Source organism: Stegodyphus dumicola, chromosome 7, assembly GCF_044657685.1.
Source record: "Stegodyphus dumicola isolate Sdum_Otavi_A_Nest chromosome 7, ASM4465768v1".
Taxonomy (NCBI): Eukaryota; Metazoa; Arthropoda; class Arachnida; order Araneae; family Eresidae; genus Stegodyphus; species Stegodyphus dumicola.
This window is the reverse complement of record NC_140774.1, coordinates 208,813,938-208,828,458: the sequence shown is the minus strand read 5'-3', so window position 1 is coordinate 208,828,458 and position 14,521 is coordinate 208,813,938. Positions and strand designations below refer to the sequence as shown.

Here is a 14,521-nt window from a genome sequence, read left to right as displayed (position 1 = left end):
TATGACATCAAAGCAGCGGCGAGTTCTATGTCAATCGATAAGTGAGGACATGAAAACACAAAAAGGATGAAACATGTGTCTGACGTAGCAAGATAATCCGAGCTGATAATGCGTGATGACGTCACGAATAGGATGCAGCACGTCCGGGGTTAAGCCGCGTGGTTGATGACGTATCAACCCACACGGGCTCCTCCGTAAATTTCCTTTTCCCCCGTCCGTCGTCTGTGAGCGCCACAGCGCCACATGGCTCCAAACCCCCATATTCTATCTACTAATATTTTTACTGCATTTTCTTTTGGGCTATACATTCCATCCATTATTAGAATATTTATTATTATGAATCGTAGTAGTAGTGCTAAAATGACAAAATATGAGTCATCTTTTCCACATTAAAATAATTCCAGATTTTCTAGTATATTCATTTAATTTTTCAAGGATTAAATTTTCATGACTTCTATTAAATCTTTTATTTTGAATGAACTGACCGCCAAAATAAATCTGTTTTAAGTCCAACGAGGCAATTTGCCCTGAAGGACTATTAATTTCGTTTTGGCATTTCGCGTTGATAACTTTAAAAGGCTGTATCACTTTTCATATTGTTGCCACCCTATATTATCACCCTGTCTTATATGTAAAGAAATGAAATAACGAAGAAGCTGCATAAGTGGATGTATGTTTCTCGCACTGTGATAAAACAATACTTAGAGCCATCCAAATTTGAGTAACGTAATCTTGCATAGAATATGCGCATGTGGAAGCCCTAATTTGAATTTCAAATTTGTTTTATTATCGATTTGAGATTCTGTAACCTTTCCAACGAGTTTCTGATTAAAAAAACTAAATGATTTCAAAGCGAGCAATGACAACACTGAACGAAAAATAAAATTTTTCGTACAGTTTTCCACTGCTCCAGCGCGCGAGACTTTGTATCAGAAATTCTAAAGATATGCTCATTTTTAAAATTAAATTGCGATATTGCTGTTGAAATGAATTTTATATTTTGAGTACGTAGATTGCGATATTTAATAAATAAAGGTAAAGCACAAACGTTAAAAAAAAAGCCTTTTTGGACGTAATTTAAAATCTGAAACCTATCATCAGATTTTTTTTTTTTTTTTTTTTTGCGTGAATCGATCAATTTTGGGGATGATTTTTGAAACCTACGTTTTGAAAGTTTTAAATTTTGCTGGAAGAGAATAAAATAAAAGAGCGCAGAGTCTTCAAATCTCGTTATTCTTTGCAATTTTTTGTTTATCATTAGAGTATTAGCAGCTAGATTTTTTACTGTTACCTAATTTTAAATGTTATATTCATAAGTATTTTTTGAGAAAAAATGAGAAATCAAGTTTGGAAGACCTTCCTTGTTAGAAATTATTTCATAATATCATTAGAATAATTAAATAGGATGTAAGTTGCATTTAATTTACGAGAAAGGGGGGGTCACCTTCTTTAAAATAATATTTAATTGTGTTTATATAGTTTATGCAATTTCACGTTTAATTTACCAAAATAAGTGATGTGACATTTGTACTTTTATAATGAAAGTTTATAAAAAATCAGTATAATTTAATTCTTAAATTGAAAATTAAGGTAAAATAAAACAGCTTAACCGAATTATTTGGCACATGGGAATTTTACTCAAGTAAATACAATTATTTCTTTGAGTTTTATAGGTATGTTTATGTACAGCTGCTACGACTATCTAAAGCAGACGCACAACCAAGCCCGAACCCAAATTATAACCTCAGTATTGGGCGGGAGGTGGATCTGTCGGATAATTAATTAGCTCCTATCGAAAGCTTAAGAAAATTGACTACTTCATCTCTGAAAACTCATGGCTGAACTTGTCGACCGGGATCACCATTCACGGCAATCAGAGACCAGAAGTGAGGCTGTATTTGGCCTGAAGATTTGACTTGCCGTCAAAGTGTTCCTGCCAGTTCTATGCACTAGACCGTCAATCTCGGAACGCCTGCTATTGTGAGCTGGGCGAGTTCAATATACGCAGGTGAGAGGAATAGAAAGGAAAGGTTCCGGAATGGTTTCCAACGGAAATAATTAGATCGTGGAATGGCTTTCAGTGGGTACTACGAAAAAAAGGGATATTTTCGCTGACTTATTTCCGAACCGTGAAAGGAGTTTTACTGCTTATTTTTATGCTCCATGTGTTATTGAACATTTTGTTGTAGGACAAATTAATTCTTATCAATTTATGAAACAAAAAAAAAAAAAAAAAAATACTTCGTAGAAAAATACGTGTTTGCAATGTAAAACTGTACGCTCATTTAAAATTTGCTTAAAGGCATAACGTTTTGGCGAAAATACATAATTTTGTTTATTCCAACGAACATGAAGTTACAATACGTAAGTGTAAAGTTTTTATTTACTTAACGTATTGCAGAAAATTGCAACTGTAAAAAAAGGGGCAGACAATCAATAAGAATAATAAATAATACACATACTAACGAAACGCTAGCTACCCTCACAAAGCAGGAGCCCGTTCATAGTAGGCGCTCAATGAGGGAAAGACTGAAATTCCCTATACTCAAAATCCCTTTCTCTTTCTCCTCTTAGCTCATCCCTACTTTCACGTACCATACCTACTAATCTTGGACTCTTCCGGCAAACAACAGAATTCGTTCCGGGATTGAGCGCCTACTGTTCTATGCGGGGAGGTCCGCGCTGAAGGAGTGACGCAGAATGACGGTGTTAAACAACCGGAATGGCCGCTTGCACCGCTACTGATACCGTGGGACTACGGCAAGCCATGCCCGCTACCCAGGGCAGTTCTTAGCGGGGGTTTCAGCGCGTAAACTACGCGGTACCACGACTAAATATTTTAAATTCATTATACCTGCCATGTGTAAGTACTTTTTATACAATTTGTAACATGCAAGTACTTCATGAATATGAAATAAAAATTTTATTGATCATTGATCTTTTTTTTTTTTTTTTTTTTTTTTTTTTATTTGGGGGGCGACAATCTTCGGAAAGTTCTCGGGCAGACAATGGCTTAGGGACGGCCCTGCCACTAACGATACCACCAGACTGGGGAGCCCCCTTTATCTAACCGTGTAAAACAGGGTTTCTTAAACTGTGGGTCTCCCAAAATTTTAGCAGTTTTGATATTTCTTTAACTTATTATGATAATTTTACAATTAACAAATATTTTAACACAGCGTATCTGAAAATAGATAAAGATAAGACAGCACAGACAAAGAAAGAAAACGAAAACGCTTCGACGCATTCTTTTTATAAACGTTCTTTTTACTTTCTTTGCATCTGATGTTGTCATTTCGTCTGTTACTTATTTAAAATGTTCACATTGTTCTATGTCTTAAAATTAGAAATTAAAGTGAATGACCTAAAACTGCAATACAAGAGAAAAAGTTGACAGTTTCACTCACGCGTGCATCTGATTTGCGCAATACTTATGGGGCCCAACAAAATGGGTCTCGAAAAAATCTGTGATAAAAAGGTTATAGAAACCCTGGTATAAAATGATCTTCCCCCAGTGTTCTGGAACCACCAGGTTCGTAATTATAGTCCCCCGAGAGTGCTACTGTTGTGATAAGATACCCAGTCAGTATTTTATAGGTATCTAGCACCCACAGCGAATAGGTTCTTAGGTTTAAAATAAAATAATAAAAAAAAATTCATGCTTCATTTACGGAATTTCAGTGCCTTACAGAATGACGCGCATTTTTTCCATCCAGAAATTTTCCGCGATTTTGAACGGCAAAAGTAGTTGTATTTTTATAGTGAACAATATCAGTTTTATCTGAAAATGAAACATGTCATTTTTTTACTACTAGTTTTACGTCTAGTTTGAGTTAATGCAAAAATATTCATTATGCAACGTTTTTCGTTGCACAGATTGCCTGAGGTCCATTATTAAAGTTGAACATATTCGCCGGAAACCCAGTTACAAAACCCGAAGTATTTCCTTCACCATTTCATCTCTCTCTCCCTTTTTGCAACTTGCAGTCCCATAAAGAAAATAGCAGTGCTATAACGCTTAACCTGCTAATGTGTGTCTTTTGGAGGATGAAAACGATATGAAGATACGATAATCGTCGGGCTTTAAATAGAATATTGATTCGTCTATGAAGCGAACTGTTGCCACTCTACTACGTATAACATATAGAATCTTTACTGGCCCGGTTTCCTTCTTTAAAAAATGTAGGTCTACATGTATACAAATGGCGATTTTGTACAATTTCATGCAGCCCTGAATCTCTTTTTTCAGGTTTTCTTGCTTTGCTTCAATGCGCCGAATTAAGATCGATGTCTGGGCCCACCAGCGGCCGAGTGGTAAAGTCGCTGAACACTGGTAGTTAGGTTCGACGTTCTAATCCCGCGAACGGGCTGGCTGCATAGACGTTTTCATGGATTTTACCATGTGTAACGTGTAAATACGAGCTAACTCCCTTAGAAAATACACCACGAATGCAAATACTTTCAGTCACGCCAAGCGAATTCGTTACTTGCTTGTATGATTCATGAGTTTCCAGATCTCGTCAATCATGGATCCTTGTAAATCAAGAAGCTGATGTAAATTAGGTTAATTGATTAAGAGAAAGCCATTCGAAGGTTATCGCTGTCTGGTCTTTTTTATTTTATTTTATTTTGTTTATAATTTTTTATTTTTCATTATTTATTTTATTTGTTTTATTTATTTTTTTATTTCATTTTAATGTTCCAACAGTTTCATTTATCTACGCAATGCTGATGGACGGAAGCTCCAAAGACTTGCTTATTACACCTTCCGCCTTAGAAAAGACATTTATTCTTACATTTATGCTTTTGGAAGCATCAGTTGTTGAACTTTTCAAGGACAGTCTTTTCTCAATATGATTTGTGTACACTATTAATACCAGAACTCAGTTATCTCAGAAAGTCCTCTCAAGTGGTTGATGGAAAAAAAAAAAAAAAAAAAAAAAGAGAGAGAGAGGGGCGGGAGAACCTCGGACCACCCCCGGGGTGTTCTCCCTCAAAATTGGTGTGGAAAGTTTAACAGTTAGCTAGGTTCAGCAATACCTCAATTACCTGTGGTACTACGGAGGTGCTGGCCTAGCTTCTACCTGTACCTGTCTGGGCTGGAGTACCTTCGTGCAGATATGTTTTAAGGGAAACTAGCTCTTATCTACATTAATATAGGAGAACAACCACGAAACGTTCCATGCAACCAGCTCGTTCGCTAGGATTTAAACGTGGATAGAACTACCAGTTTTCGGTGACTTTAACGCTCTGTCACTAGGGAGCCAAGAGGATGAGATAGAGTTCCAACTTTTTCTGCAATTACGACGTCGTTAAGAGACGCGGAGAGAAGCAAAAGCATATAAAATGGGAGTCTCGATCCAGAATCATAATTTTAAACTCCGATATTTAACGTATTATGAGATGACTGATGTTACATCTAGGGAAAAAAAAACCATTTTTGATTACAGACTTCATATTCAGTAAATGTGATTTGTTTGTAAAAAGAGGGCGATCCTTTAATTTTTTGTTAGTAGTGTACACCGCTGCTCAATGGGACTTAGCAATACCTCAAACTGATTTCTTTCACTTGCAGGTTTATGTAGTGCATTTTCCCATTATAATTTGAGACACAAAGAAAGTATCACCAGAATTAAATAAGTCTGCAGTGTTTCAGAAAACCTTTAAGTTGAAAATTCACGTAAAGTATATCTTCGAAACACAAAGAATTTTTTAGATAATTGCGGAAGAAAATACTGCGGCGTTTTGCTGCAGAAAACAGTACAGTGTTTAGTTGGCACAGTAATTCTTAAAACAGTGTATCTGAAGTAATAGTATTGCCGAGTATTTATAGCAAAATGTGCGTTAAGTAAAAATTTTCTTTCTCTTACTTCTGCTACAGATTTTGCAAGAGTCGGTAATTGAGACTTGAATGGTTTCACAGCCTCTGCCATAGGAGGCGGAAGTGAGTTCATTACATCTTCCATATCTTTCGATGAATCGAATGGACCCTTAGAGCCTAAAGTTAAAGATTAGTTTGATAAACTACATAACAGTTAAAATAAAATTGCTATTAAGAAAAGGGAATGGATATGAACTCTTAGACAATGAAAAGCAAATGGAATTTGAAATAATTTCCAGGAATACAGTTTCGGTTTATTAGATTACGGCAAAGCACTCGAGGGCTATCTGCCTTGAGGGAGGGATGCCTTCGTGGAGGACTTTTTAAGAGAAACTGGCTCGTATACACGTTACACATGGGGAAAACCACGAAAACACCCATGCAGCCAGCCCGTTCGCGGGATTCGAACCTCGGACCGAACTACCAGTCTTCAGCGACGTTACCGCTGGTGGGCAATTTTCAGGAATAACCAGGGCTATTATTAATATCTAGCTCTTCCGTCAGAATTTGCTTACTCAATGATTCATGCTGTTGTTTATATCAGGCACGCCCATCATGTAACCCATCGTTTCCTTTAAGAGTTAGCACCTTACTAGAACAGTATAATATGACTATTACAAATACACAGCTGGAGAATCCGTTTGAGATGTCATTATGGGAAGACAGGAAAATTCAGTCTCTAGCTACCTTCCAACACTGCGATAAATCTAGTACAAGTGATGTCACTGACAGGCAGATCTTTGCGTAACATAGACAGTAATACAGAAATTATATCCTTCTCTATACAGATGGCACAAAATGCCGAGATCACGTTGGTGCAGCCTTTGTAGTAGGAAAAAAACTATTCTTGGGGTTTCGATTATATCCGGCTTGCTCTGTCTTTACCTCTAAACTTATACACTTTATCAGTATCTTTAACGTTTCTTTCAGAACATCGTTACAAGAATTTCATTATCTATACGCATTCCTTGAGTGTCCTAACTTCATTCAAAGAGCCTAAGTATAACTCACATCACAGCATTACCAGGATTCTGAAGCTTAACCAGACTAAAATATTGGGGATATCAGATTCTGTATTCCTAGATGCCTGGCCACGTTGCCATAAAAGGGAATGAACTAGCAAACGTTACAGCTAAAACTGCTATTACAGTATCTAATCCCGAGATTCCACTTGCAGATATCAGTACGATGATCAAACATAAAATTCTTAATAAATAGCAGAGGCATTGGGACGATCAAACGAATAACAAGCTCCAAAATATTAAACCCACAACTGAATGCTGGCCGACCACGGCAAAGGAAACAAGTTATTTTGACTCTGTGGAGAATAGGTCATTGTCGACTAACGAACATTTGCTGAAAGGCGAGAGGAATCCTCGCTGCACAAACTGTCATGAAGATCTGGCAGTCCGTCATATTTTATTAGAATGTCGTCGTTTTAATGATCTTCGCCAAAAACATTTTAAATGATTAAAACTGGATTTAAACAACATAGGGAAAAGCCATCATCACAAATTGTTCCAGTTTTTAAAGGGCACTGACTTATATAAAGTTATAAACTGTGATCTGTTCTTACCTCACCTCAAATGTATAGTGATTGTTCGTCCGAAACTTATAACTACCTTGTATTCATTGTTCTTACCTTTTGTTTGGCGCAGATAACCTCGTTGGGTTTTGTGCCAAGAACTACAATCAATCCATCAATTGTGAGAATTTGCGCACTTATTTAGAATTTTCGAGAAATTTCTATGTCAACATCTGAGGGTGTATGTTGTTTCTAATCGGCTGTCATTCATTGGAATTATAAAACACTAACTGAATTTATGAAAGGATCTGGCGAAATTCCTGTCAGGAGTTGCGAAAAGCGAATTGAAGACGGAGGGCTGAGGATTAAACAGAAAATAATAAATTAAAATAACTAATTTACGAAACACCAAAATTAACGAAGAATTAGCTATAAAATAGATCTGATGCGTCAATAAATGCAGTTACATTTACGAGTGCTTAATGAATACAAATAAAGGTAGATGGCGATGATGTGGTTGGCGAAAATTCATACAGATCTGGTAAGGGAAAAAACGCTCTGATTCAGCACTGTGAAGAGTGGTTCCATCCGTCCTGGGCATTTGGATAAACTTGAAATAAGGTTTGTCCAAAAATGTATCAGGTACCTCCTTCGATTGTTGCTGAATCAAGCGTTTTACTGGTTCGTGCCGAAAGGCTGCATGTCATGGCGATCTCTGTGTGCTTAAGAATTGAAATATTTCATTAAATAAAATTAAAGAATTGAGTTGTGCCTAAATTTTCGCTTACAACCTGATATTATTAATTTGTCCATTTCATAAAGCCAAGTTACAGCTTTTAGAGCAGTTCCTGCACCATATATTGAAAGCAGACTAATATAATAAGATGCTTTTCGCACAATTTTAGACGATTTTCATTGTAATTACAAAAATATTTTACCCAACATTTTTATGTTTTATATGTTTTGTTACATAATACTTATTCTTCGCTATCTTTGTACACCGTAATTTCCGAGACAATAAAGCCTTTTGTAGTATCGGAAGAGATACTTCAGCCTATTGCTTTCGAACAGCTTTCTAAAGACTAAGGTTTGTCAAAAGCAAAATTCTCAGCAAATGGCAGAAGCAATGAGATGACAAAGTATATAACAAGCTGAGAAATGTAAAACCCACCATTGGATACTGGCCATGTATGGCTAATAGAAGGGAGGATGTTCTCTTGAATCGACTGAGAATTGGCCATTGTCGCCTGCCCCATGAGTATCTTCTGAAGGGAGAAGAGAATCCCAGCTGCCCACACTGCAATGCAGATCTGACAGTCCATCACATCTTGGTGGAATGCCAGAGTTTTAATTATTTTCGCCAAAAACATTTTCATTGTTCAGAATTGGAAATTTGATTGGAAAAACACATCATCGTAATTTGTTTCTGTTTTTAAAAGATATTGGCTCTTAAGAATAGACTTTAACCTGTTTTTAAAAGATATCAGCTTTTATCATAAATTGTAATCTGTCTCTTTTTACCTAAGCTGGAAGTTTTTACAAATGAATAATTGCATTGTTACCGTTTGTCTGGCGCAGATAACCTTGACAGGTTTTGTGCCAAATTACAATAATCCAATCCAATCCAAAGACTAAGGAGGTTGTAAGTTGACGTTTGGACAACCTGCTTTTTTAAAATCCAAAAACACAAAAATATATTGGTGATAGATTAGGAGATTTAGTACGATAGGAGTGAAGGAATTTGGCCTTGATACCCATTTCTTGTTCCATTGTTTTCCCAAGAAATCAGCACTAGAATTTCACATGTGACTACTTGCTTTGTCTTGATGCAGTTCTACTGATGGATCGCACTGTGTGTAAAGAGCAGGTATTTCATATTTGAAAATTGGATATAAAATATGTTTTTGATAATATGTGGAATTGATCTAAACATTTTTCTCTCCTCTGTTTATCTTTAATTTGCCGTTATATCAAAATTCAACAACAATCGTAAATCCCTTACAAAAACTTTCTTTAAATTCCTTGAAGCATGTTTTAAGAGTTTTTCTTATCTTTGATGACAATAAATGGATTTTTTTTTAGTGCAATCATTTAAGCGTACTAAAACTTCGTCTGTTATGATAATGCTTCTTCATTTTTGTCCGGATCAATATTTCGCATAAAGAATTCTGCAGCGGGGTCTGCGTTCGGCGATATGTGGTGGAAAAAGACTATGCACATTATGTTTTCCCGCCTTTTCAAGATTCAAATTAGCATTAATCACTTGTTTAAAGTTGACACCGAGCATTTTATTTGGCAACTGTCCTTTAACCCTTTCCAGCAAGCTACCTTTTAAAGTCGGCGTTTTGATTAAAAAAAGGTAGGCAGTCTAATTCGGCCTATACAAGTAAGTACACAAGTAAAATTTTGTGAAGATAGCACTTATCATTTTAATTCTGTGAATGTGCCCAAAGTGGGCACACTGATTGAATAGAGCTTCGAAAAGAGTGCTGAAACGAACAGTGTTGTCAATGAACTGACCGATGAGATGCGGAGAAACAAAGAATACAGACTCTAAGTTGTCCTAGATGATCCGTGAGCCCGGTCTAAACACACGTATGGTTCGCCGTTTGATTTTAGCCAAAATTTAAAGGTAAAAATTTAAAACTAATGTAAAATAAGGAGATTAGCATACAGCCAAAAAAATAACATAGAAATTTCTTTTCAAACAATTCCTTTTATACCCTAAAAAAATCTGGAGGATTTCTTTGAAAAATGAGGGTCTTAAAAATTAAACATGGCTGAAATATATGGACTGGTTTGTGTTGAGCTACCATCTACTATAAATAAAGAAGGTTTAGAGTAACTTATAGTAACTTATAAATCCTTTTTCATTCATTTTTTTTTCGGTGCGTACAGAAGGAAATTTTTAGATGTGTCCAAACCGGAGACACTGTCCCGCAAAGGGTTAACTTGGAGGATTTCCTTTTAACATTAAAGAGATTTGTTTTGCAAGATTCGAAACATTCCTTATTTTCCTTGGATACGTATTTAGAACAATTTTTCCACAAGCTACATTTTGACGTTTTTCTTTTTCGTTGTTGACAACATTACCTTTCGAAGCTTTAGCTATCGAAAAGCCATGGCTTTCACAATGTTTTTTAATAACTAGATTCGAATCATTTTCTTTGGAAAGAACACAAACATAATCTTCTTTAAAAGCGACTTTTTTTTTTTTTTTTTTTTTTTTTTTTTTTTTTTTTTTTTTGTCGCATGAAAACAACTGTCAAGAAGCAGACGATAATTTCTACCTTCAAACAAATAAATAAATAAATAAATGAAAGTTGCAGTTAAAAAATAAAATCATAAGCAGAAGATATTTTTTACAGCAAAACAAAATCGTCTGAAAAATGTGCGAACGGTCTCTGTATACTTTCAGATTACAGCTATAATTGAGCTTTATTGCTTAAACGTTCACTTTAAATTTTACGTTCAACCGAGCATTTGTTTGCCGAGGAAAGCGTGGACCCACACTTTGGTCAAAAGCTTTCCAAAATTCACCATAGGTTGTGACTTAGTGTTTTAAAGATTTGACTGAGAGCAGAGGGCACCGATCCAGTTAGCCAAATTAAAGCTTAGCCATGAGGCAGCTCGTTAAGAAATTTGAATACCAAGCAGCATTCTCTCCATACGAGTAAATCAAGTGGCTCTTGCGATAGCCTTATGACAGTGACTCGTTCTATCCGTAGACCTCACTTACATAAACTGAAAGAGGATCGTTTTCGGGAAATAGATGCTTTACATAATCAGGCCCGCTGCGACAATAGCTGCAGAGTCGTGCGCCGAGTCAAAAAGGCGCTGGGTCATCATTCAAACAAGCAGTCTGTTTCGCTGCCTGTCTGAACAGGAAATTTCTTGTCTTATTTGAACGTGTTTTGGTTTTGTCTTATTGATATTCAAGACATCAAAAAGGAACCTATGAACTTTTAACGCTTTTCAATAACTCTATAAACTCCTAAGGATTCTAATTCCAATGTACTCATTGAAATTATGTGCTTAATATCTTTATGAACTCAAATTGTTATGAACTGTTCATAAACACTTATGAACTCATAAAAACTCTAAATTCATCTCAGCAGCTATTACAGAACTTTCAAATTAGAATTAATTAATTTTTATGCAAATATCAAATTTTTTCTCATAACTTTATTTGATGTATATAATTATGTATAATGATTTAACGCATATATCCAAATTTCGTAAATTCTATAGATAATGAAATTTAAATAAACAGGGTCCCACTGAGTGAACAATAAAGCTGAAAGTCTTCATTGAGCTCAGCTGCTCACCGAGTGGTCTCCTGCCTCCTGTCGTATTTGAACGCCCTTCTGGGGCTCGACTGGAGGTCATCGCTGGCGATGGCTGTTTCAGGCCGACCAGGGACCATATGGTACTGTTTTGTCCGTTCCGTTGGTCCGTTTTGTCCGTTCCGGTGGAGCTATATAGTCAGATATTGATGGTTGTCCGGGACGAAACACCCCCGTCGGTGGAGTTGTCGAATTCAGCGGGCCTTTAAACTGCTTGAGGTTTCCAGTGGGTGCCTGGAGCCTCAAAACTACATATTCATATCCCTCCTTGGTTTCTCACTGGGGGCGCCTAAAGCCGACGTCTGTATACCATAACGTAGTGTTAGCGAGCCGGATTGGTGGTGGCTCAGTCTGTCTGACAGCGTTTAAGTGACTTTGTTCTGCTGTCCGCAGTTGGGGCCCCTGTTGATGCTAAATGTTTTTACCATCTCTCCAGGACGGGACGTGGAATGTGAGTTGCTGAGTATTTCTGTTGACTCGGCTTAGCTCGTCGGCTCAACCGAGAGGTTAGCGGTCTCTTGGATCGACTCTAGGGGTTGGGGCGTTTAACTCTGTTAAAGCAGCTTTGCGCTTGCCAGGTCTAAGTGCCCCTTCCTCCTTCTTGAACGTGAAAATACGTTATGCCGATGGGTATGTAAGAGTAGACGCATTCAACAAATTGCTTAATCCTTATTTTGTGTCTACTGTTGCAATCGCAGTAATTTGTACAACATTTACATTTTTTGTGATTGCTTGTTGTTATTTTTATTCTACATAAAAAGGTAAGTACAGTTATATATTATGTTAAACTTAGGTTAAGTTTTTTAATCGGAAAAGCAACGATTTGAGCTGATTACTCGAAAAGTGTTGACCTCCCATTTTTGAACCATTGTCCTATTCTTGGCCGCGTAAATTACTGATATCTAAACTATTTCCCTCTAAAGTCTTTAACATATAGTCAGCCTTACAGCATCTTTGGGGCCCTGTTGCAATCACAGTTTGAACTTTGTCGTAAACTACAACTTATTCGGTGCTAACAACAATTTATTTTAACAATATGTTTATATTCGCACAATTCAGCAATATATTTGGTATCCAATGCGTTGAGTATACTATTTCGCTTCGCTTGCAGTGTTGCTTTTGGATAACATGTTATTTTTGACTAATGCTGACTTGCCTGACCTACAGTCAGCCGAAGCCCACGAAATGCTTCGTGGCAAGGAACTCAAGATACGCCTGTCGTTCGCAACAGCCTTGAGCACCTTACAGGTGACAGTGCGATTTAGCTCAGTTTCGCCCCCCGATTTTGATGGAGAGCATTCCTGGGGTGGGCGGGTCCGAGCCTCTCGTACCCCTCTTCCCTTACCCACAACCTCTCCAAAAGACTTTTGGGCTCGCCATATATTTAGAGAGCTCTCGTGTCGCACGGACACTGTACATTTACAAACAACCATGCCTTCTCCGGTTGTTTGTAATGTACAGTTTGAATTCGAGCCCGGCAGTCAGCAACGCTAACCTCTATACCGGTTGGGCGGCTTTTTATAACCTAATATAATTCTACAATAAATATGTTTGAGTGTGGGTTTTAATAAAGCACAAAATGTTTGCATATTTAGACAAATTAAAAGATAAAATTAATTTTTTTTTCATATTATATTAATAATGCTGCATTTTAAGTCCTAACCATAAGCAGCTTCCCTTTAATATCGTCACTGCGTAAAGGCATCGCTAGTGATTTCCACGACGACGCCGATTAGGCTTGGCGCGGGCTTGTACATAATTCGAAAGAAATCTGTGAAACAAATATACGATTAGAAGCAGATCCTTGTATATATATATAATAAATCCTCGTTCAAAATAGATCTGCTTGATTTATTCTGTTTCGGAAAATCAAACGTTGTACTTTTATCTTAGTGAAAAAAAATTACAGATCTTTGAAGTAATGGTCCCTTTGTTTATTTAAATTCTAGCATGTAATTAAAAAATGTGATGTCTACACTACATGACTTCCTTGTGCGGATTATTAAACTATACGCACTTTTTCTTGCATTTCATTTAAACTTATTGAATTGAAATTAAATCTGCTTCGTCCTTAGCGCATAAATCACAATAGAATAAATGCACTCTTTAAAATCGACTATATTTGTTTACCATAGCGACATTCTGGCGTTAGGTTCACAGCTTTACATTTCATTCATTTGCAAAAAATTTATATCATCTGAAGAAATTATCTAAGCGTTGCCACATGTTCTATTGAAATACCATAATGAATCTAAAACTATTTATAAAAGAAATTAATCAAAGAAGAAAAACAAAAAAAAAAAAAAAAAAAAAAGAAACAGTTTTTCACAGACGTTTCAGTATTTCTTCTACGCGACAAGGCAAAAATACATTAAAACTTAAGATGTCTGTATTGAAATTTACGAAGTAAATCTTAAACACTTATTTCCTCGAATAAATTCCAGAATATCTAAAGAACTTGGCAGTCGAGGCAGTTTTAATTCCATTATTATTTGCAATTGATATTTGTGGCCACAATCACTTGGCACTCTAGTCGTGCCTTTCCACAGAAGATTTACATTTTTGATATTGTTGAGATAGAAAGCAAGCCAGCGAAATAACATCTTAGTACAGTAGAGAGCAAAAGCTGAAGTGCGTCGTCAAGAAAGATGGAAGCGCGCCAAGAGAAAAGTTTGGGTTTGCAGTTGGGCGATTGGTTAAGGGTTACGTAAGATCGCATGATTCATTTGAATGACGCAGTTTAGACTTACAGCTCTATTTTTAGGATAG

The 14,521-nt window shown here is 36.5% G+C and overlaps 1 protein-coding gene across 9 annotated transcripts in view; it reads left to right on the top strand.

Moving 5' to 3' along the window:
* Positions 1-14,521, top strand: part of LOC146996625 (uncharacterized) — a 243,990-nt gene that overhangs the window by 202,841 nt on the left and 26,628 nt on the right. For 7 of the 9 annotated variants that reach the window (XM_085821315.1, XM_085821317.1, XM_085821311.1 and 4 more), the window contains one exon: positions 2,575-2,863. The exons of the other annotated variants lie outside the window; for them this stretch is intronic. The gene's annotated coding sequence lies outside the window, so the exon portion shown is untranslated. The remainder of the gene's footprint in view (positions 1-2,574; positions 2,864-14,521) is intronic. 9 annotated transcript variants of the gene reach the window in all.